General features: G+C 25.8%; 1 pseudogene; it reads right to left on the reverse strand.

The window, feature by feature from the left end:
- Nucleotides 1-3268: 3268 nt before the first annotated feature.
- Nucleotides 3269-5066, reverse strand: LOC145829343 (mannose-6-phosphate isomerase pseudogene; annotated as a pseudogene).
- Between the last annotated feature and the right edge of the window lie 19182 nt (nucleotides 5067-24248).

The raw sequence follows: 24248 nt of genomic DNA on the forward strand, positions 1-24248 counted from the left end.
GATTAGAAAGACATTAAATTCAATATAATTTCAGCTTGACATTGGTGCAACTTCATCCTAGGTAATTACTGTGAATTTTTAAACCAAAATAATGAACCCCACCACTCATAATCTTATATTAGCAGTAAAAATAAATAATCTTAAGTTAAATAATTATTTAATAATTTTTTCTCATCCTACAGATGTATTACAGTTAGATTAAATACAAATTTCTAAAACTAGTAAGGTTTAATAATTGAGAACAGACTTTTGAATTTTAAACTGAGTCTTTTGCTAACTTGTAACAACTTATGGCACCAAAGTAAGATAAATAGCATCAAAATTTACGGTTGGATAGTTTTATCTCTATGAAAATAGATCAGCCAATCAGCGACACATGTGTAGAATATTCAGCCCTAACGTTTTATACTTTTTAGTAACCAATAATAATCATTTTTCAGTATGTTAAAATAATCTAGCTTATATCCTAAATATTATAAAAAAAAGGAGCCAAACATCAAATTTTATTTCAATAGGTTTCCACATTTTTGTATATTCTTTATTATGTATATTTTTGTTTTACTTATTGTATTTATTTATTTTGTCATATTTTTTCATAGTTTTAGGCTTAGACTTTATCCTTTTTTGAATGATATCAGAAAAATTTTAACTACATTTTAAATACAATTTTCAAAATAAATGCATTACTTAATTAATTTTCGTTGAATTTTATTTTTCAAATATTGGAACAAAACTGACCAGTAATTATACAATAAGATATACAAGACACAACAGTTCAATAAAGCTAAATATATTTCGAGCAGTTCTCATCAGTAGAGTACAAAGCTAACAAGAAATAAGAGTTTACAAACTTATATCAAAAGTAAGTAGTAAACAAGTAATCAAGAGAGTATTAAAAGACAAATTAAACTAGTAAGTATTAAAATAATTTAAGTTTACTTACGTTATAATTTACCTACAGTTAAACTATACTTAATAAACAATATAAATTAATTTAAATTTAAGATACCATTCATTAATTTATATAATGACAATAACACGCCTTATAAATAATTACGAAAATAAAGAAAAACTATAATCAAAAAATTTTTCCTTACATAAAACAGGTTTCCTTGATCAAATAAAAATAGCTTCTTGTTTGATCAAATAGAAAACATAACTAAAATTTTTTTCTATGTTTTTATTATATTAATGTATAGTTTAAGTGTAGCTTAAATATAATGTAAGTAAACTTAAATGCTTTTAATTCTTACTAATTGCTTTTGTATTTTATTACTCTCTGGATTACTTGGTTGCTATATAAGTTTGTAAAATCTTATCTCTTGTTAGCTTTGTACTCTACTGACAAGAACTGCTTGAAATATATATAGTTTTATTGAATTTGTATTTCTTGTATATCTTATTGTTACTTTTTATCGTTTGTTTTATTATTTGAAGTAAAAAAAGATTTAAAAACATAATTTTAATAAGCTTATAATAAATTGCAAACGACTCGATAACCAATTTTTTTTTGTAAACCAGGTTTTAGACAAAAATTTTGAGCGCTTTGCTTTTATCGTTTAATAAACTAATTTAAATTTAAGATATCATTCATTTATTTGTTTCATTACTTTTTTTTAGATATATTTAACAACTGAAGATCGTTTATCGTGTACTATAGGTTTAAAACATCATTTGTTTTTAGTAATATGGAAAATAAAATATAAAAATTTAGACTTAAATGACCAATAAATAATTTACATTGACTGCAAATGCTCATTAATTTATGCTCATTGTTTTAAGAATGCTAAAAACTTTTTTATAGTACTTTAAAGTATTTTTATTAAATTCTATGTAACTTTAAATCTGGGCATAATGTAAATAACAAAATAAATATGCCGAAATCAATTGAGCATTTCTTGTGTTTTAAAACTTGTTTACGTGTTCAAACACATACCGCTGAAAAAAATACAAATGTGGAGATGCCTTTCAGTAAGAATTAAATTTTGTTATTTAATTAAAAAAACTAATTTTACTCCTAAAACTTTTGTATTTATTTTTGAGTTTTAATTTATTATTAAGGCTAACAAGAAAAAAATGCTGTCGAAACTCTAAATAAAATCATCCAGGCGATTATTTCTATAACAAAAGTAGCATCAGATCTTTATTTCAAATTGTTTGATTTCAATTATCAGATTTTAAATTGTCGGAATTTAAGTTGTCATAATTTGATTTATACTAAATTGAAATGTCCGAACTTGAGTTGTCGAAATTTGAATTATCGGAGTTTGAATTTTAAGAATTTGAGTTGCCGGAATTTCAGTTGTCCTAGTTTGAATTGTCGGAATTTGAACTGTCAGAATTTGAATTGACCGAATTTAAATAGTCATGTAACCCTTAACTGGTAATAGTATACTTTCTTCAAAAATATTTTTAACTAAAGCAAAATTCATTTTGTTAACAGTAATTTAAATTAATTTAACAGTTTTAATACTAAACAAACTTTAAGTTTTAATTGACGATGATATGCAAAATAAATAATGTAAGAAAATTTTATTACAGAAAAAAAATGTGTATAGCAAAAGAAACGTTGCTGTTTAGTTTGGTTGTATTAAGCCTAATATAATGTCTATTAGTAGAATCTATTTTACTTTTATTTAAGTATTTATATATTTAGTTGGAAGACAAAAACTAATATAGTAATGACAACTTATCATTTACTGTCTTGGTGATTTATACATAACATAACCTTAGCTTAAATTAGGCAGGGATGATACTTATAGATACTTTTCCATTATCTTTTTCATCAACATTTGTTTCTTTTAAATTTGTTTTATTATTATATTTATTTAAACTAGTTAAAGTGATTCATAAACCTTAAGAATTTTACCAAATACTCTACAATTATAGTATAACTCTAATATCTAATTATATATCTTAAGCACTATGTAGAATAATAGGATTAATATTATAATAGAATACTTTAGTTCGCATTATTTCAACTTTTGCAAAAGATTAAATACTATAAGTATAAAATCTTCAAGAATCTAACATTGTGCAAACCAATTTAAGTTTGTATAAATTTAACTTTTCTTCTGAAAAAATTTACAAATACCTTATAGTGATTTTGTTTAGAAACTAAAAACTAAGTTATACTCACTGAAGTAAGCTTTATTGATTTATAAAAATAAATAAAGAGAGTAACAAAAATATATGATACATTGAACAAATATAATTTTTAAAGCATTAAGATTTATAAATCAATTTAAAACATTTATAATACTACAAAAGCTCTACCAAGAGGCAAAAATAAAGCAGTTTAGATATGAGTAAGCACAAAATTTTGCATAGAATAAACTAGTATAAACATAAAAAAATTTAAATATACGTACTATTTGCTTCCTGTGTAATAAAAGCGAGTTAAGGTATCAATTTTTAAGTAAATCTAAAACATATATAAAAATCAATTCAGACACTAATAAATATAAGCACTTTTTTAGATCAAGCATATAAATTAATAAATGATTACATTGACAAGTAAATACTCAAAAAAAGTTGTTGTTTACTATTTCAAATAACTACGGCTACTTATGATAATTTTTGTATGTATTTCAAAATTATATAAATATATACTTGAAAATAAATTAATCAAATAATTAATTTTTTTTTATATAATATAAAACAAAGTTAAAATGTATAACTAAAATAATTTTGTTTAATAACTATTACAGACATTTGTGAGGATAATAACTATTAATGATGTAATTACTTATTGTTTAGTCAAGTTGCAAAATTTAGAGACCTATTAATTAAAAATTTAAGGCATAAAAGCAAACACTTAATTTTAATCAAAATTTAAAGAAAACACGTAGCACGATAGGCCAGAACTTTTTCAGATATGTTCTGAAATTGCAAAACTTGATTAGATGGGACAAACAAAATAGAGCCAGAATGAATTGAAGTTCCATTTTCCAATGTAGCTCTTCCTTCAATAATCAGCACAATACTTGCACTTTCATTCACAGAAAACTCATAATTTTTCACGGACAAAGGTATAGTTACGCAATAAACTGCAAAATCTTCAATTGGAGGATTGTACAAAAGTTCATGATCGTGCTGAGTTTTTACTGGTTTAAAAAGTTGCTTTTCAACACTCGAAGGTGTATACTCCAGCATTTCAATTAGAGTTTCTGCATCAATTAGCTTTGGCGTGAACCCAGCTCGTACAACGTTATCTGAGCAAGCCATGCACTCAATACAATCACCATCAAGGTAGGCGTGAGGAACATTTGCTTTCAGAAACATGGCTTCACCAGGTTGTAGATAGATGTGATTCAAAAAGTAAAGAACAAAGCAGCCGACGTCACCTGGAAACTGAGTATTCAACCTCAGTAGCAGCTCACCCTCAACTTCTGTTAACTTTTCACCTTCAAGCTTTGAAACTCTGTCCACTAAAGCAGAGAGTTGACTTTTTATCTTGTTTTTTCACACCTAATAACTTTTGAAAAGCAGAGCTTTAATGCTACAGACTTCTTCTCATCACTATCAGCAGCAAGAAAGCTTTCATAACTATCATTTCCAATTATAGCACATAGCTCTGGAACTAGCTTTAAAAAGTTTAAAATTTCTTTAACTGGACGAAAATTGCAAAGTGCTTCAAATTTAGTTAAGGCTATTGCCATTTCTGGTTTATGATTTGGATCTTTGTAAACCTCTGGACGTTCAGCATGCAACTTTTCAGCATTTTTCTTGTTTGGGTGAGCTTGGATTGACAGTGCTTTGGCAACACTCAAAACTTTGAAAAGATAAGGGAGATCATCAAATCTGTCAACAACTTTACTTCCAAGTACACCTTTATTTTTTTGAACAAAATCAAGCAGATTTTCATTGGTATCAGCTAAACTGCTTGGGGCTTTTATATGTGTACCCATCCATAGCTCAGCATATGGTTCGTTCTCAGCAACTTTAAAGTTAGGATCTCCTTTATCACATAACTTAGCAACAATGCTGGATAAGCCTACTTTACCCCAAGCATTCTGCTGTGCAACACCATTTAACAGCTGAATTTTATGTTCTGTCATTTTAGCTTAAGTTCTATAAAGACATTACTTTAGAAACATTATTTAAAACTAATTTAGAATTAATTTTATCGCCAAGAATTAAATCTTTGATTCACATCTCGTTTTAAGTTTTAGTTCAATAAAGAAAAAAAGTTAAATATTTCATTAGTATTTGATAAAGTTCAAACTTTATATAAAATTTGAATTTCAATAGTATAAAAAATTAAGTGTGAGTCCTGTCTTTTAGTGTATTACTTTTAAGGCTTTTTTTTTTGATAACTTGTCTCTTTATGTACTATTTACACAGAGAAAAAAAAACATATAAAAAGTTATTATGATATTTGCTCTTTAACTTATATTAGCTACACAATAAAAAAAAACTGTATAAAAATATATTGAGTAAGTTTTATATAATTAACAAAAACATCGGCGAAAGTTAGCAGAGCAGAAGCCTGGACTTTCGTATGCAGTGAGACAAGCTCAAGTTTAACACAAGGGTTGATCATACCAATTCGATCATCAGACCAAAAGCTTTCCGTAGACTGAGACTGGTTTTGTACTAATTAAGACTCATCAGTCAGTCACAACTTGCAGTTTAAAATCTGCAAACGATACATGCAAGCATGAAGCAACCATTCGCTGGCATTGATCAGTGACGTCAGCATTGTCTTTTGTCTGCATTGTCTTTTGCCGTTCAATGCATTGTCCACTAGGAGTAAGTTTTATGAACACATATTTAAAGAATTTTTAAATATTGTAATCTTTTTCTAGAGTACGCACTACCTTTGAGTTTATATATTTTAAGTAAAATAAAGACTACTCTACTGTACACTAAACTATTTCTTGTGCCATAAAAGTACAAAAAAATATATAACTTAAAAAATAAATTTCTGGAAGATTTATAAAAATGGTAATAAATTATTATAAAAAACCATTTGAACAACTTAGAGCTATATAAGATTATAATAGTCTAATAATAAAAATGCTCAATAAACGTCACTTATTTTATTTCAATCATTGGTAATAAATGTTTATTTAATCTTTTAACACAAGGCTATTTTTCACATTTTAGCTTTTTTTTTTAGTTCTTTCAATAAACTTATTATTAGATTTTTTATTTAAGGTTGATCTTAATTTAAAAAAATACTAGGAATATTGTAAATGCTAAAACATAACTTTATTTTTTACAAGTTGATCTTGTTTTAGGAGCTTCATCTTAGTTATCAGACTTGATTTACCACTGTGCCTAATTTAAATTAAAGTAGCTATGTATAAGCCAGGGGTAGGTATGTTGAAAAGGTACATTCTATTTACTTTTTTTTTTATCATTGAAAATTAGGCAAAGATTATCTTTTTAAGATAATAATCAAATTTTAAATAATTTTTTTGAAAACAAAGTATATTAAATAAGTTGAAACAAAATTTTGAATTTGGCCCAGGAGCCACTAAAAAAAGTAATCAAAGTCAATGATTTTGACCAAAAAAGTAAAAAAGACTATTTCACTGAAAATTTATTTTCTTTTTCAATTTTCAATTAACTGTCAAAATATTTTTACAGTAAACCCAATACTAAAGTGTAAATGTTTCAACCTAAGTAATAGTTTAATTTAAAAACAAACTAGTTTATTTTCAAACTACTCTTTTTAGTTTTTTTTTTTAGTTCTTTTTATTATATTAGAAACATTTAAAACTATTTAAGGAATGTTTATTGAAAATTTGAAGTATTTAGCAGCATTAAAAAAAAGTTTTCACATTAAAGTGAAGATTTATTTTTGCAAAAAAAACAAGCTTTTAACGCCCCTGTGGCCTTAACTGAAATTTTTGTAAGTAAACCCAAGTTTATATCCAGTATAGTAAGTTTTAACCAGTTTCTTAATATCAAAAATTTTGTCTTTACTATACACAGGGTAGCTAAAGGTTTTTTGAAGTACATTTAAAGGCTGTAGGAATTTCAAGAGTTTTCAAAATTTAGTTTTTCACTCTATTTTTCATTAAAAAAAAATTATAATGCATTTAAAAATACTTAACTTTAGAAAAAAGTATATATTTTGTAGCTTTTAATAATTTTCAGAAACAGTATACAGCAGTTATTGGCATCACTGTAAAAAACATCAATTCTTATTGAAATGTTACAGTTAGAATTAAAAGCATGAAAACCTTATGTGTTATCCAAGTAATAAAACTTTAAAACATGTTTTTTTTTCAAACCTTGTAATAAATATTTAGTTTAGAGATTTTTAGGTATCAACTTAGATGTCTAATGAAAAACATTTTAACTCAAGATATTAAATTCAATAATATTATGAAACTGAATTTATGTATCAATCAAGTATGCTATGTTTTAATAACAAATTCATTTTTATGTTATATTTCATAAACTATTATATAAATAACTTATACACATTTTTACAAAAAGATTTTTTCTTTTGTATTCTTACATGCCTTTGAATGGGTTTCAGATATTTTGACAAAACAAAAATTGCAACAAGTTTCATAAAAACTTATTTTGGTAAGAATATAGATTTTCTATTAAACATCTAAAATACTTAGAACACATCTGATATATATATATATATATGTAAGTTACCTTATCTTGTTTTGTATTATTTTTCTAGTTAACACAACACAGTACCTCCTTTGATTAATTTAAATCAACATTTCAGAAACTTTATAATGGAAGAGTCCTTTTGATGACACCTGGTATATAAGATTGAAAAAAAAAATCCTATTTGTAATTTACTATTTGAAATTTATCAATATGAAAATACAAATCTGTTTTACAAATCATACAAAAATTCTTAAGAGATTCATAATAAAATGTAACAGTATACAACAATTCATACAAATCACATTAAACTTACTAAGATTAAACAACTCTAGAATATATACTGAATGTAATACCTAATTAAAGTTTAAGTAATGAATTAATATTAAAATCAAGTGGTTTACAATTTACAAATCTTTCTATCCGAAAATATCAATTATAAAAACTAAAAATAAATGAAACAAAATCTTAAAAGCTCTACTGATAATTAAATTGAACTTATTTTGTTACTTTATAAAGATCAAAGGTTGTAACTACCTACAAAATAAACTCATGACAAGTATAAATAATCTCAAGTATACATAGAAATACACTAAAAGATGTGGCTCAGAGCTAAGAGTCTTAATAAAGGAATTACAGACTGTTATACTTCAACTTGTGAGATTACACCTTCTAGTCCTAACAGGTAAACAAAAAAAAATATTTTATTATTTAACAAAGTATCAAACGAAGTAAAAAAAAGTTTAAGAAATAATTTTTAACAAACTAATTAACAAAAGGCAAAAAAAATTGAAAGTTTATATATACTTTTTTAAATAAGAGCAAAATATTTCACTTTTATAGAAATACAAAATTATATTAAAAAAACTATCTTAAATCTTCCTTTCTGCACAAGCTTGTTTTCTATTGGATTTCTTTTATAGAAAAAAAAGTGTTTTCATCAAAAACAAATCCAGTTCCCATCTTTTACTTTTAAAAAAAAGGTTACATTTCTTACCAGTTTTTGACTATGCTAAACTACAACCATTTTATTCTATCAAACTGATAATACTTAACTTGTTAACTGTTTAAATAACCTAAAACTTTTAAAACTAATTAGGTTCAAACAAATACTAGAAGTATTTTTTCATTGGTAAAGTTTTTTTTATTATTATTCACAATAGAGATTCCCAAAGTTTTTTTGCTATAAAAAAATATAATTTACAGCAAATGACCAAAAGGTAGTATTTACTTGTATACTTATAGTATATACTTTTATTAAATAACAATACTCTTTTTTTTTATGTATCTGCCATGGGTTTAATCGAGTATTCAAATGGGAGAGTTTTTGAAGCCATTATTAGGACCCCTACTCCATCAGACCATACATTTATACAGATATAAAACTTAATCTTTAATATCCAAGACAGCTAGCTAAAAAAGAACTTGTTCAACATTTAATAAATTTATAAATATATAAAAAGTAATTATTTTTGTACATCAGAGTTTTTAACAATCAATTGTATCCATTGTTAAATATGTTTCACACCTTTAAGTTCAAGTGAACTTTCTGTGTATAATATTGAAAAGCTGATAAACCAGTCATGCCACAACTTTAACATGTTGCAGCATTTAGTGTAGTATTCGCCAAGTATTCGATGTAATTTTGTTTCGGAGAATTCTCATATAAAGAGTCAAAGTTGGTCTAAAAAAATTATATGGGCGTCTTTCCCAAGTTCTGTAGTTTTGCAATTCAGTCTTTGATTTTTAATTTTTGACGTATTTTATTCAAAAATGACGTCACGAAAAAAAAGTCATTTTTCGTCATAAAAAAATAGTTTCGGAGAATTCTCATATAAAGAGTCAAAGTTGGTCTTTAAAAATGGTATGGGCGTCTTTCCCAAGTTCTGTAGTTTTGCAATTCAGTCTTTGATTTTTAATTTTTGACGTATTTTTTTTCAAAAGTAACGTCACAAAAAAAAAAAAATTGCGTCATAAAAAATAGTTTCGGAGAATTCTCATATAAAGAGTCAAAGTTGGTCTTTAAAAGAAGTATTGGCGTCTTCCTTAAGGTCTGTAGTTTTGCAATTCAGTCTTTGATTTTTAATTTGTGACGTATTTTGTTCAAAAATGACGTCACAAAAAAAAAATATTTTTCGTCATAAAAAACTTGTTTCGGAGAATTCTCATATAAAGAGTCAAAGTTGGTCTTTAAAAGAGGTATTGGCGTCTTCCTTAAGGTCTGTAGTTTTGCAATTCAGTCTTTGATTTTTAATTTTTGACGTATTTTTTTTCAAAAATGACGTCACAAAAAAAAAGTCATTTTTCGTCATAAAAAAATAGTTTCGGAGAATTCTCATATAAAGAGTCAAATTTGGTCTTTAAAAATGGTATGGGCGTCTTTCCCAAGTTCTGTAGTTTTGCAATTCAGTCTTTGATTTTTAATTTTTGACGTATTTTTTTTCAAAAATGACGTCACAAAAAAAAATGCGTTTTAAAAAATAGTTTGGGAGAATTCTCAAATAAAGAGTCAAAGTTGGTCTTTAAAAGAGGTATTGGCGTCTTCCTTAAGGTCTGTAGTTTTGCAATTCAGTCTTTGATTTTTAATTTTTGACTTTCTTCAAAAATTACGTCACAAAAAAAAAGTTATTTTTCGTCATAAAAAACTTGTTTCGGAGAATTCTCATATAAAGAGTCAAAGCTGGTCTTTAAAAGAGGTATTGGCGTCTTCGTCTAAGCAAGTTGAAATAAATAAATGTTTCTGAAACCTATAAAGTTATAAATTTACTACACAATATTGTTGTTCATATAGTAAGTATAAATTCTTTTTGTTTTTAAGTACTTTTTTTCGGAGATAAAAAAAATCAAAATACATGTTACAAATAGTTTACTAACAACCGGCTTTATAATAATTTAAAAAACTAAGCTTAAAATCATTTCATTAACTATAAGTTAGTTGGAAATTGGATTGTTTTACTTAATTATTAAAATCAATCAAAGTTTAGCATTTAAAAATCAATGAATTTTAAAATAAACAAAATTTAAGTAGCTATAGTTTAGTAAAAATAAAGATAAAATAAACATCAGTAATATTTTTGCGTAGATATAAAGTTGACTTAAAATGTAAAGAAACTTTTAGAGCAATTGATAAAAAACTGCTTTAAACAGTAACTTTTATTTTAAGACACTTAATTTGTTTTCAGAAGTAACAAATAACGTCAAAAGTTGAAAAAATAACACATGAAGTAATTTTTGATTGAGACTTTCACCCCTTCAACATAAAACTCTGAAAAAATTAACTACTACAGTAGAATTTTTTGATATGTTTGATATTTTATAAACATGACCATAAAAAAACACCAAAAATCTACTTCTTTGTTCAAAAATAAAGTAAATTTCAACGACCTAATAAAATAAAAAATAAAGTTCTTCTTAATACATTTAAAAATATACAAACAAAAAAAAGCATAACTTTAATAGCAGCTAATTAGAAAAAATCAACACTCTACTATAATGCAACGAAAAGTAAAGAATTCCAAAACGAAAAAGCTGACACTTTCTTCACATTTAAAAAATGTTTTAGTGTCAAAATTAATAATATTAATTATAACACAAAAACTCTATCTAAATTTATCTATATATATATGTATATATATCAATGTAAATAAACTATCACACTAATTAAAAAACAAGGCACTCTAGTTTACATTTTAAATAATGAAAAACAATCTTCATTAAAAAAATAAGTACACTTATACACAAAAATCAACTGTAATTTATTGTTTTTATAACTAAAACAAGGCAAACCTGTTCACATTTCTAAATTGTATTTAAAAACTAATAAATTAAAAAGGCACACTTGTTTACATAATTAATAAAAAAACTGTATTAATATTCATTGATGAAAACTGTATCTAAATTCTAAACTAATTTACAAAAGCTAACTTGAATCTAACTAATACACTAGTTAAAATCAATGCAAGCCTGGTCACATTTTAATAAAACAAACTGTATGATCAAACTTAATTTGTCTAAGTAGTACACTTAACATAATTCAAAATCAAATTTTTTTTTGGTTTGTAAATAAAAAGTAAAATTATACAAACAAAACATAATCAAAAAATAACTATCACTGAATTTTAATAACGATTAAACTATAATTAACACAATTTTATCTTACTAATAGTTCTAATTAAAAAGAAAACCTAAGACAAGCTCTGCCACCATCTCTTTTCTGATAGCTGAAAGATCAGATGGACAGATTGAAAAATTCTCACTTCTCAAGATACTTTTTATATTTTGACAGACATAAACACCACAATTATGGCATTGCGATCTGTTTGGGCTAAGATTTCTAGGCTAAGATTATGCAAAATCGAACATCTAACGTTCCGCATGAGTAATTATGCTACTAAAATAGGCTAATATTTTGCAAATTACTTTCTAGTACACGCATGTGACGATTGGACCATAATCGATACTAAACTTTATTTAAACTAACTAAAACACATATAAAAACGTTCCTTAGGATTTCTAGTTACTGAACATTTTGTTTGTTTTAGATGAAAACAAATTAAACATACTTGTTTAAGACCTCAAAGTTCGGCTAAATTTCTTCAAAAATTTTCTAAAGAAAAGTACATTAGTTTGACGATTGGACTATAATCGATATTAAACTTTATTTAAACTAACTAAAACACATATAAAAACGTTCCTTAGGCTTTCTAGTTACTGAACATTTTGTTTGTTTTAGATGAAAACAAATTAAACATACTTTTTTAAGACCTCAAAGTTCGGCTAAATTTCTTCAAAAATTTTCTAAAGAAAAGTACATTAGTTTGACGATTGGACTATAATCGATACAAAACTTTATTTAAACTAACTAAAACACATATAAAAACGTTCCTTAGGCTTTTTAGTTACTGAACATTTTGTTTGTTTTAGATGAAAACAAATTAAACATACTTTTTTAAGACCTCAAAGTTCGGCTAAATTTCTTCAAAAATTTTCTAAAGAAAAGTACATTAGTTTGACGATTGGACTATAATCGATACTAAACTGTATTTAAACTAACTAAAACACATATAAAAACGTTCCTTAGGCTTTCTGTTACTGAACATTTTGTTTGTTTTAGATGAAAACAAATTAAACATACTTTTTTAAGACCTCAAAGTTCGGCTAAATTTCTTCAAAAATTTTCTAAAGAAAAGTACATTAGTTTGACGATTGGACTATAATCGATACTAAACTTTATTTAAACTAACTAAAACACATATAAAAACGTTCCTTAGGCTTTCTAGTTACTGAACATTTTGTTTGTTTTAGATGAAAACAAATTAAACATACTTTTTTAAGACCTCAAAGTTCGGCTAAATTTCTTCAAAAATTTTCTAAAGAAAAGTACATTAGTGTGACGATTGGACTATAATCGATATTAAACTTTATTTAAACTAACTTAAACACATATAAAAACGTTCCTTAGGCTTTTTAGTTACTGAACATTTTGTTCGTTTTAAATAAAAACAATTTAAACATACTTTTTTAATATCAAAGTTTGATAACAATTTTTTAAGCATTTTTTCTTATCCAAAAGATATACAACTATGACGTACATTGTTAAGATAAATTTTTATTCAATAAGTCAAACAATAATTCACATACATTCAAAGTAAACACAAAAATAGAAAATAAATGTATTTTTAATCTTGGCACATTGGGCAGAACCATTTAGCACTTTTTTTTGGCTTTTTTTTCATTTCTAAGCAGTCCAAATGATACCATCTTCGACAGTCCTTATTTTCGCAGTACGTCTGTTTTAAATACCATGTTATAATAAACTTTTACAGAGTGTATGTACAACTAAAATTAATCAAACAATTACCCAAGTATCTCTTTTGGAGTTTGTTAGTTTTACACTCGATTCGACAACTTCACGTCCACACTTATAACAGACTACACAATCTGTCAATTCGTTTGGTGGTCCACCAATCAAAAGTATGTCGATAGCGATTTGCTTTCGATATTCATTGGTATCTTTAAGACTTAATGTCTGATCTTGATTGTCGTTTTTTAGCAATAATTCGGCATACTGTCAAAAGCGTGTTTGGTATAAACTTTTTATTTTAAGTTATTTTAGTTTTATAACAACTTACATCTTTTAAAAAAGTATATCTATATAATTACAAAAAACATACATTTAATATAGCTAGCTCGGCATCGTTATTGTTATCTTCAGGTAAAAGTTCTTGCGTATAGACTCTTAAGCCTATGTTTGCGATGCAAACTAAATTTCCAAGATACCTCCGAATTTCTCTTTCATCTTCTTCCACTTGATAAGGATTCAAAGCCGCCAAAAATTGTTGAGACTTGTTGATATACTGAAAATAGTTTTTACATTTTACTTAAATTTAAATTTTGTAATAAAAATAAACAAAGTTTAAAATATTTAGCTATTAATTTAAATACACCAATGGCTCACCACTAAACGTGGAGTGGATCCTTGTATCAAAAATATTACTTTATCAGCTTCCATCATTTCTTCAAAGGTGTCGTCTTCTAAATATCCACATAAAGCATGGTTTTTAATTCTCCTTTCATGCACAGATATAACACATGTATCTGTAAACGTTAAAAAAAGTTCAATAAGAATTTTGGTATTGTTTTAATATACTTGTTATTAAATATATTACCAGGTTTTGTTTTAAAAATAGAAACTAGCCAATAACATTTACATGTTTTTGTTGTAGTGCACTTTAAAGTTAATTTTAAACACTCTTTGGAAAAATTGAAGTATGAATTGCGTATTTTGTAGTAAAAACAGTTTTTTATAAACTGCTTGAACAAACTTCTTATGACCTATGTGTTGTTATACATTCGATAATCTAAAGCCAGATTTGTAAGCTATTAATAGCTAGTATTAAATATAGAAAGTAGTGAAATAAACAAGCAGTAATTAAAAAGACTACAAATTTTTTTTCTAAATATACAGTGAAAGTAAACTAACATCTTCATATCCAGGTTTTGTCATTTTGTGATTGTTTTTTAAAAGCATGTTGTCTTCGTTTACAATTTTTTTCCAAGTTTCTTCATCAATATCTTTACTAACACTTGTGGCCTCGTCCAAAATTTCAGCAAGCATCGACTTGTCACAAAGATGCTGTCGTGTTTCATTCATGTGGTGATGGTCCTGTAAAATCAAAAGACTAAATAAAAAAGTTTATGAGTATAATAGTTTAAGACTATAATGTGGTTCAAGTTTTTATTACAAAAGTTAACATAGATTATTTAGTTATTTCATAATTATTTTTTATTCATAAAATATATTTAAACAACATCAGATACTAACTTCTATGTTGCTTAGTCTAGAATCCTCGAACTGCGGTTGAACAAAATCGTCTCCACTGTAGAAGTCTTCATCATCTTCGGCAATTGCTTTTCCGAGATCATTTATCCAGTCCGCTTCCTCCATCCCGTTGTCGATTGCTGCTGTACTCCCGTTCTCGAAGCTGTCCATTGCTGCACTCCCGTTCTCGACGTTGTCCGTTGCTGTACTCCCGTTCTCGAAGCTGTCCGTTGCTGTACTCTCCTCAAAACCATTTCTTTTGCTTGAACTTTCCTTTAAAACACCTTTAAAACGCCTATTCACAAGAAACTCAGTAGAACTACCACTAGCAAGAGTATTTACATTCAATTTTTTGTTATTGTTAATTTTATCTTTAAAAATAAAGTTTCTATTTAAAACAAAGTCAAATGAGTTATTTTTAGTACCTGCAGTTTTTTCTTCAATAGCTTTATTTAATACAAAATTAAAAGAGTTAGAACCATTTTCTACATATTTTTTTTCGACATTAAATTCTAAACCAAATGAGTTAGACTTAGTTTCTGAGGCTTTTTTTTCAACAACTTTAACAAATGCAGATGGCTTATCTACAACTTTACAACGTTTAGTGCTTACAATATTAGAACTTTTATGTACAACTAACTTACTATTACCATTAGAATAAAAACTTGCATTATCAACGAACTCATCATCAGAGCTATCTAAATTAGGCCTTTTAACTTTTGAACATAAACTGTTGTTATCAACAAATTTTCTTTTTCTACTAATATTACTTTCAATTTTACAATATGAGAGGCTGAGCTAGATGGTATATTAGCTCCTGTAAACATTTAAAACTAAGAACAACTACAACTATGAAAAAAGCAAAATAAACTTATCTTCACAAAACAAAAACTTTTAAACAAAAGTATTATAAAACGACAAAAAATGTTACTAAAAATATTTTAATTGAACAAATACTGTTAAAAACAAAAAATGTACTATATAAATTAAAAAAACCATTAAAAAAAGAAATAAACAAGTAAAAAACCTTTTAAAACCGTCTCATACATCTCTTGAATGCCATTACTGTTATTTAGCCAAGCTCTTCTAACCATCTGTATATCTTTAAACTGTACATTTGCTGCCTTACAGTTTTTGTATTTCTCGACTACCTTCTTACAGGCTTCCCTCTGATTAGTTGCAAAGATAACTTTGAAATTAATACTATGCATAATATTTACAAGCTTTTTTGTGTCTTTATAAAGACATAAAGCAGTTTTTCGTTTCACCATCATGAAAGTTAAATAGCTCAGTTCACTAGAAGTTTCAGTGTATACTAAACTTTATCTTTAGTCTAGACAAAACCGCGCGAAAAGGTGTAGTGTTACTAAATTTATATCTTAAATTGAAGTTTCAGGAACAGAAATTACTTTTCTTTAAAAATTTTTTGAAGAAATTTAGCCGAACTTTGAGGTCTTAAAAAAGTATGTTTAAATTGTTTTTATTTAAAACAAACAAAATGTTCAGTAACTAAAAAGCCTAAGGAACGTTTTTATATGTGTTTTAGTTAGTTTAAATAAAGTTTAATATCGATTATAGTCCAATCGTCACACTAATGTACTTTTCTTTAGAAAATTTTTGAAGAAATTTAGCCGAACTTTGAGGTCTTAAAAAAGTATGTTTAATTTGTTTTCATCTAAAACAAACAAAATGTTCAGTAACTAAAAAGCCTAAGGAACGTTTTTATATGTGTTTTAGTTAGTTTAAATAAAGTTTTGTATCGATTATAGTCCAATCGTCAAACTAATGTACTTTTCTTTAGAAAATTTTTGAAGAAATTTAGCCGAACTTTGAGGTCTTAAAAAAGTATGTTTAATTTGTTTTCATCTAAAACAAACAAAATGTTCAGTAACTAAAAAGCCTAAGGAACGTTTTTATATGTGTTTTAGTTAGTTTAAATAAAGTTTAATATCGATTATAGTCCAATCGTCACACTAATGTACTTTTCTTTAGAAAATTTTTGAAGAAATTTAGCCGAACTTTGAGGTCTTAAAAAAGTATGTTTAATTTGTTTTCATCTAAAACAAACAAAATGTTCAGTAACTAAAAAGCCTAAGGAACGTTTTTATATGTGTTTTAGTTAGTTTAAATAAAGTTTTGTATCGATTATAGTCCAATCGTCAAACTAATGTACTTTTCTTTAGAAAATTTTTGAAGAAATTTAGCCGAACTTTGAGGTCTTGAAAAAGTATGTTTAATTTGTTTTCATCTAAAACAAACAAAATGTTCAGTAACTAAAAAGCCTAAGGAACGTTTTTATATGTGTTTTAGTTAGTTTAAATAAAGTTTAATATCGATTATAGTCCAATCGTCACACTAATGTACTTTTCTTTAGAAAATTTTTGAAGAAATTTAGCCGAACTTTGAGGTCTTAAAAAAGTATGTTTAATTTGTTTTCATCTAAAACAAACAAAATGTTCAGTAACTAGAAAGCCTAAGGAACGTTTTTATATGTGTTTTAGTTAGTTTAAATAAAGTTTAATATCGATTATAGTCCAATCGTCACACTAATGTACTTTTCTTTAGAAAATTTTTGAAGAAATTTAGCCGAACTTTGAGGTCTTAAAAAAGTATGTTTAATTTGTTTTCATCTAAAACAAACAAAATGTTCAGTAACTAAAAAGCCTAAGGAACGTTTTTATATGTGTTTTAGTTAGTTTAAATAAAGTTTAATATCGATTATAGTCCAATCGTCACACTAATGTACTTTTCTTTAGAAAATTTTTGAAGAAATTTAGCCGAACTTTGAGGTCTTAAAAAAGTATGTTTAATTTGTTTTCATCTAAAACAAACAAAATGTTCAGTAACTAAAAAGCCTAAGGAACGTTTTTATATGTATTTTAGTTAGTTTAAATAAAGTTTTGTATCGATTATAGTCCAATCGTCAAACTAATGTACTTTTCTTTAGAAAATTTTTGAAGAAATTTAGCCGAACTTTGAGGTCTTAAAAAAGTATGTTTAATTTGTTTTCATCTAAAACAAACAAAATGTTCAGTAACTAAAAAGCCTAAGGAACGTTTTTATATGTGTTTTAGTTAGTTTAAATAAAGTTTAATATCGATTATAGTCCAATCGTCACACTAATGTACTTTTCTTTAGAAAATTTTTGAAGAAATTTAGCCGAACTTTGAGGTCTTAAAAAAGTATGTTTAATTTGTTTTCATCTAAAACAAACAAAATGTTCAGTAACTAGAAAGCCTAAGGAACGTTTTTATATGTGTTTTAGTTAGTTTAAATAAAGTTTAGTATCGATTATAGTCCAATCGTCAAACTAATGTACTTTTCTTTAGAAAATTTTCGAAGAAATTTAGCCGAACTTTGAGGTCTTAAAAAAGTATGTTTAATTTGTTTTCATCTAAAACAAACAAAATGTTCAGTAACTAAAAAGCCTAAGGAACGTTTTTATATGTGTTTTAGTTAGTTTAAATAAAGTTTAGTATCGATTATGGTCCAATCGTCACACTAATGTACTTTTCTTTAGAAAATTTTTGAAGAAATTTAGCCGAACTTTGAGGTCTTAAAAAAGTATGTTTAATTTGTTTTCATCTAAAACAAACAAAATGTTCAGTAACTAGAAAGCCTAAGGAACGTTTTTATATGTGTTTTAGTTAGTTTAAATAAAGTTTAGTATCGATTATAGTCCAATCGTCAAACTAATGTACTTTTCTTTAGAAAATTTTCGAAGAAATTTAGCCGAACTTTGAGGTCTTAAAAAAGTATGTTTAATTTGTTTTCATCTAAAACAAACAAAATGTTCAGTAACTAAAAAGCCTAAGGAACGTTTTTATATGTGTTTTAGTTAGTTTAAATAAAGTTTAGTATCGATTATGGTCCAATCGTCACATGCGTGTACTAGAAAGTAATTTGCAAAATATTAGCCTATTTTAGTAGCATAATTACTCATGCGGAACGTTAGATGTTCGATTTTGCATAATCTTAGCCTAGAAATCTTAGCCCAAACAGATCGCAATCAATTATGGCCATCTGGTTGTTGTGGTGTGTTAACAACATTTTCTAAATTACATTGTGGAAAATGGTTTTTAGTGGAATTAAGGATGAAATTTAATTCTAAAAATACTTTTGAATTCTTACATTGTTTGAGGCCATAGTCGTTTACCATAAATATTCTTAAATAATAAATAATGTTAAAATATAACATATTAGAAGCTGCATTTATTGATAATTAATACACTTTTTAAGAACTTACTTTTGTGGTGTTTTCATTCTGCCCTCTTTGCTTGATTTTCTTTTCAAAATCTTTTCCATTCTTCTTCCAAACACGTAAAAATTTTTCAATAAATCTTCTCATAAACTCTTTCGATCTTTTTCCTTTAATTATTGTTTTTAAGAAAACTTCTGCAGCTGTTCTAACACTACAATTTTCTATGTGATATAGTAGAGAACAGTCAATAGCTGTTTTAATAAATAGCTCCTCATCACAAAGTTGACTCAATGGTGAAATTTTTTTTTTGGCATTTTATTTAGTTCTTAAATGGATCTATAATTTTTTACAAGTATTATTATTACATAAAAAGCATAATGTTGCTAAAAATATACTTTTAGAATTTAAAAATACTTATAAATTCAATTTAATAAAGAAAGGTAAGATGATTGTTTACAAAAAATGTTTACACAAAGTTTAGTTAGAGTTTGTTTTGCTGTGGCAACCAAGAACTGTAAAACTATGGACTTTAAAAAATATGTTTTTGTATTCAAAGCAGAAATGAAAAAGTTTTGATAGTATAAGAAGCTTATAATGATATAACATTTAAAAAAGCTTTAATAACTTATCGCTGATTAATTAGAAAAGTTATTTAAAAATAAATTATCAAAAAAATTAACATATAAATATAGCGTCGTTAGTAAAAACTCCTCTGACATTATAGTTTTTATTTTTATCGTTTTTAAAGAACAACAAAAAAAGGAAAACTATACTTCTTATTTTAATGTTGCATAAAAAAAAACATGATAATCAAAAATTTGTTTTTAAAACAATTTGATTACTGAAAGCTTTAATACAAATTAAACCACAATTTATCTAGTTTGTTTTACAAACTATGAATATCTTTTCAAACGGCTATCAGTTAATAGCTATTTACAAAAACCAAGTAACTTGTTTTAGTTAACTTTAATCTGAATTGATTAAATTAGTCAGTTACTCTATTAACTATACTTTTATTTTTAAAATTAATTTTTAATTTTACTACTTATTGTACTAGTGTTTTAAAACTATTTTAACTTTGACAAATACATATTTTATTAACTTGTATTTATAACAAAAGGGTTGATCATGACAATCCGATCATCAGACCACAAGCTTCGGTAGACTGAGACCGGTTTCGTCCTTATTAGGACTCATCAGTCAGTCACAACCGAAAAACACGTAGTCGTCAATCTACAAACGGTTTATCATGCTTTCACATGAAGCAACCATTTGCTGGCAATGATTAGGTTTAATTTGAGCTTGTCTCACGGCAAACGAAAGTCCGGACTTCTGTTCTGCAGACTTTCGCCGATGTTTATTGTTGATTGTTTTTATAACTAGTTATATGTTTTTTTTGTGTCCCGTTTCTACTTTTTTTTGAAAATTTTTGTAATTAAACTTTATTTTATTGAATAGAGTAAATTAATATTGTTAAAAATTATATAAAGAATCAAAACTTTAACAATCTTTTTGGAAATTGTTATTTAAGCATTAAAAATTATTTAATTTAAAAAACTTTATAAGTCATTTTATATTAGATTGGCCTAAAAATTATATTTATAATCAATTTAGGTTAAAGAAACTTTAAAATTAATTTGAATAACTAATGAGCTAAAAGAGGACGGAAATACTTTTTTTAAGTAATAAATATAAAATTTTTAAATCTAAAACGTCATTAAAACAATCAAAAACTGATTTTCAAAATTACAAAACTTGATAAACACTCTTAATCTTTTCCTATCACTTAATATTCGTTATGAGGAAATACACGTTATGAGGAAATAATTAAAAACGATTATTCTTCTATGACTTAATTTTAATAGAATCGATAAACAAAAGTAAAATTTCAAAATATAAAATCTTAAAGAAGGAGCCTATTCTATTGTAAATAATTAATTTTAATATTTTTAGGAGAAATCTTCGAAACAAGTTTTTTAAAGCAAAAAATGACTTTTTTTGTGACGTCATTTTTGAAACGTTTTTAAAACAATCAGAAACTGATTTGCAAAACTACAAAACTTGAGAAAGATTCTTAAGTTTTTTTATTACTTTATCTTCATTATTAGGAAATACTTTTAAAAAGTGTTTTAAAAATGATTACTTTTACTTGAATTAATTTAAAAAAAAAAGAAAGTCAAAATAAAATTCAAAAATAAAATTTTTGAATAGATGCAAATGCCCCATACTATGATAAATTAACAATATTGCCTATTTATAAGAGTATTCTCCGAAACAAGTTGTTTAGGGCGAAAAATGACGTTTTTTTGTGACTTCATTTTTGAAAAAAAAATAAGTCAAAAATTAAAAATCAAAAACTGAATTGCAAAACTACAGACCTTAAGAAAGACGCCAATACCTCTATTAAAGACCAACTTTGACTTTTTATATGAGAATTCTCCCAAACTATTTTTTATGACGAAAAATGACTTTTTGTGACGTCATTTTCGAACAAAATACGTCAAAAATTAAAAATCAAAGACAGAATTGCAAAACTACAGACCTTGGTGAAGACGCCAATACCATTTTTAAAGACCATTTTTGACTTTTTATAGGGGAACTCTCCGAAACCACTTTTTTATCGACGAAAAATAACTTTTTTTTGTGACGTCATTTTTGAACAAAATACGTCAATAATTAAAAATCAAAGACTGAATTGCAAAACTACATACCTTAGGAAAGACACCCATACCATTTTTAAAAACCACTTTTGTCTCTTTATATGAGAATTCTCCGAAACTTTTAGATTATAGCAATTGTTTTTTTTTTTCTTTGTGACGTCATTTTTGAAAAAAAATACGTCAAAAATTAAAAATCAAAGACTGAATTGCAAAACTACAGACCTTAAGGAAGACGTCAATACCTCTTTTAAAGACCAACTTTTACTCTTTATAGAAGAATTCTCCGAAACAAGTTTTTTTAGGATATAAAATAAAGAAAAAAAAAACTACTATTGTGACGTAATTTAAGGTAATTTAAAACTTGTATACTTTAAAACAAAAACTGTTTTCTGAAACTTCAGACCTTCTAAAACATCAAGGTACTTTTTATTTTGGTATATACTTAGCTTTTATGTGATAAATTATCTTTTTAAAAAAACTTTGAATACTTTGCGAATACTTGGCGAATACTACACTAAATGCTGCAACGTAACTTTAACGAAGATGAATTTTTACAAATTTTCGAAAATATTTATTGCACTAACATGAAATAGTAGGCATTAAGTTTTCGTAAGATCAATCTTAAACAAATTATTAAAATATAATTTTTAAACTCGAACATTTTTTCAGTACAAGTGTGTCCGTTTTCAAATATTTTTTAAAATTAAAACTAAAATTGATAAAAAAACTTAATTATAAAAGATTGTTAGTCTAGAAAATTACTTTTTTTATTTCTTTGCTTCAAATTAAACAAATCTTGGAGTTTATAATAAAGATATTTACTTTCTTTCTTGTGCCTTATTTTTAGTTTTAGGTTTTTACTTTTTTTTGTAATTAGTAAAAGAGTACTATCGTTATTAAAATCGCATAAACGAAAAAACATTTTAAATTATTTTCTATAACTATAAATAGTCCTGGACAAGTCGTTAAACTATATCCAAGTTGTGTATGATAACCGAAAAGTATTTACGTACACTAGGTCCTAGGATCATTTATTTTAAGCGCTTTTTTATCACTAAATAAAAAATTAACACAAGTAGATAAATATCTATAAAAGAAATAATTCAACTAGAAGTTTTCTTTAAACTACAAAACTTTCTATATTTTAACAAAATAACATCAATATACCGTGTTTTCAACAGATAATTCCGAAAAACTGGGTTATTAATCTAACATAGAGAAGGTCCGTTACTTTAGATAGATTAAGCACGTTTTCTTAATAAACTTATATACTAAAGCAAATCATGGACGAAAAATGCCGTTCAGGAGAACATGTTAAGAATCTTGCTTTATGCGCCCACTAAGGAAGCTATTTTGGATGAGTATGAGTAAAACACTAATCACAGCTGTAGTTTTAAGATGTAAGTGGTCTACTTACTCTGTTCATATTTATTCTTCAATAAAAACTGCGCCGGCAAATGAAATAAAAGATATTCTTATATGTACGGTAAGCTTGTTGTTGGTTAACGCAACCTATAGCCCCCCATTTCGCCTACAGGGATTTTGGCAGGCAGGAAATTAATACAAGTTTGATACTAAACAAAACAAATTTGAAGGAATTGCTAAAGTGTGTGTTAAATTGAGAATTAACTTGTAAGTGACTTTAAAAATTGATAAAATCTTAAAGTCACACACAAATGATTTTTATAAAAAACAAAAATTGAGAACTAAGCCAAAAACTCGACCATAAGTTATTTGGGACGATGTCGAAATAGTTATAAATCATGTTCTTTTGTGATTGAATGAAGTCCATTACACACGTTAGGTTAATAAGAATAACAATGTTATATAACTACCAACAGAGTAACTATAAATTAAAGTTTTATAAATCCAACATTTACGCTATACTTTTATAAGCTTTTAATGTTAAAAAGTTAAAAGCTATAATAAAGTGTCAAAGCTTTACAAAAAAGTGTAAGAACTGTTTATTGTAGTATTTTTAGATCTAAAAAAAAAGTTTGTTAGAAATGTGGTCAAAAACTAGTGCACATTTACCAGTTAAATTGTTTTTTTTTTATGCTTAGCTGATCATTATTTGATTTTATGTACGCATTTTTTCGTATAAATAATAATCAAACAAAAATTATTCAAAAATATTGCGTAATTTAAACTCAAAATTAAGACCTAACTCAAATTAATTAAATTTAAATATCCTGGACAAGACGTTAAAAGGTAATTGTGGTGTGCCACTTCGATAACCAAAAGTTTCTTCGTGCACCAGGTCTTAGGACCAAGTATTTTAAATGTTTTTGATCGTTCAATAAACTATAACTAAACGGAAATACCAAAGACATCTACACGACATTATTTTTAAAATTTTTCTTTGATGTGCTGTAGAACTTCTGAAAAAATGCAAGTCATTTAAAAAATCTTAAAAAAAAAATTCAACAAAGGAAAAAAATATTTTGTAAAAATTTTCAATAAAATTTAAGTTTATTTGGCT

Source organism: Thalia democratica, chromosome 2, assembly GCF_965202585.1.
Source record: "Thalia democratica chromosome 2, ktThaDemo2.hap1.1, whole genome shotgun sequence".
NCBI lineage: Eukaryota > Metazoa > Chordata > Thaliacea > Salpida > Salpidae > Thalia > Thalia democratica.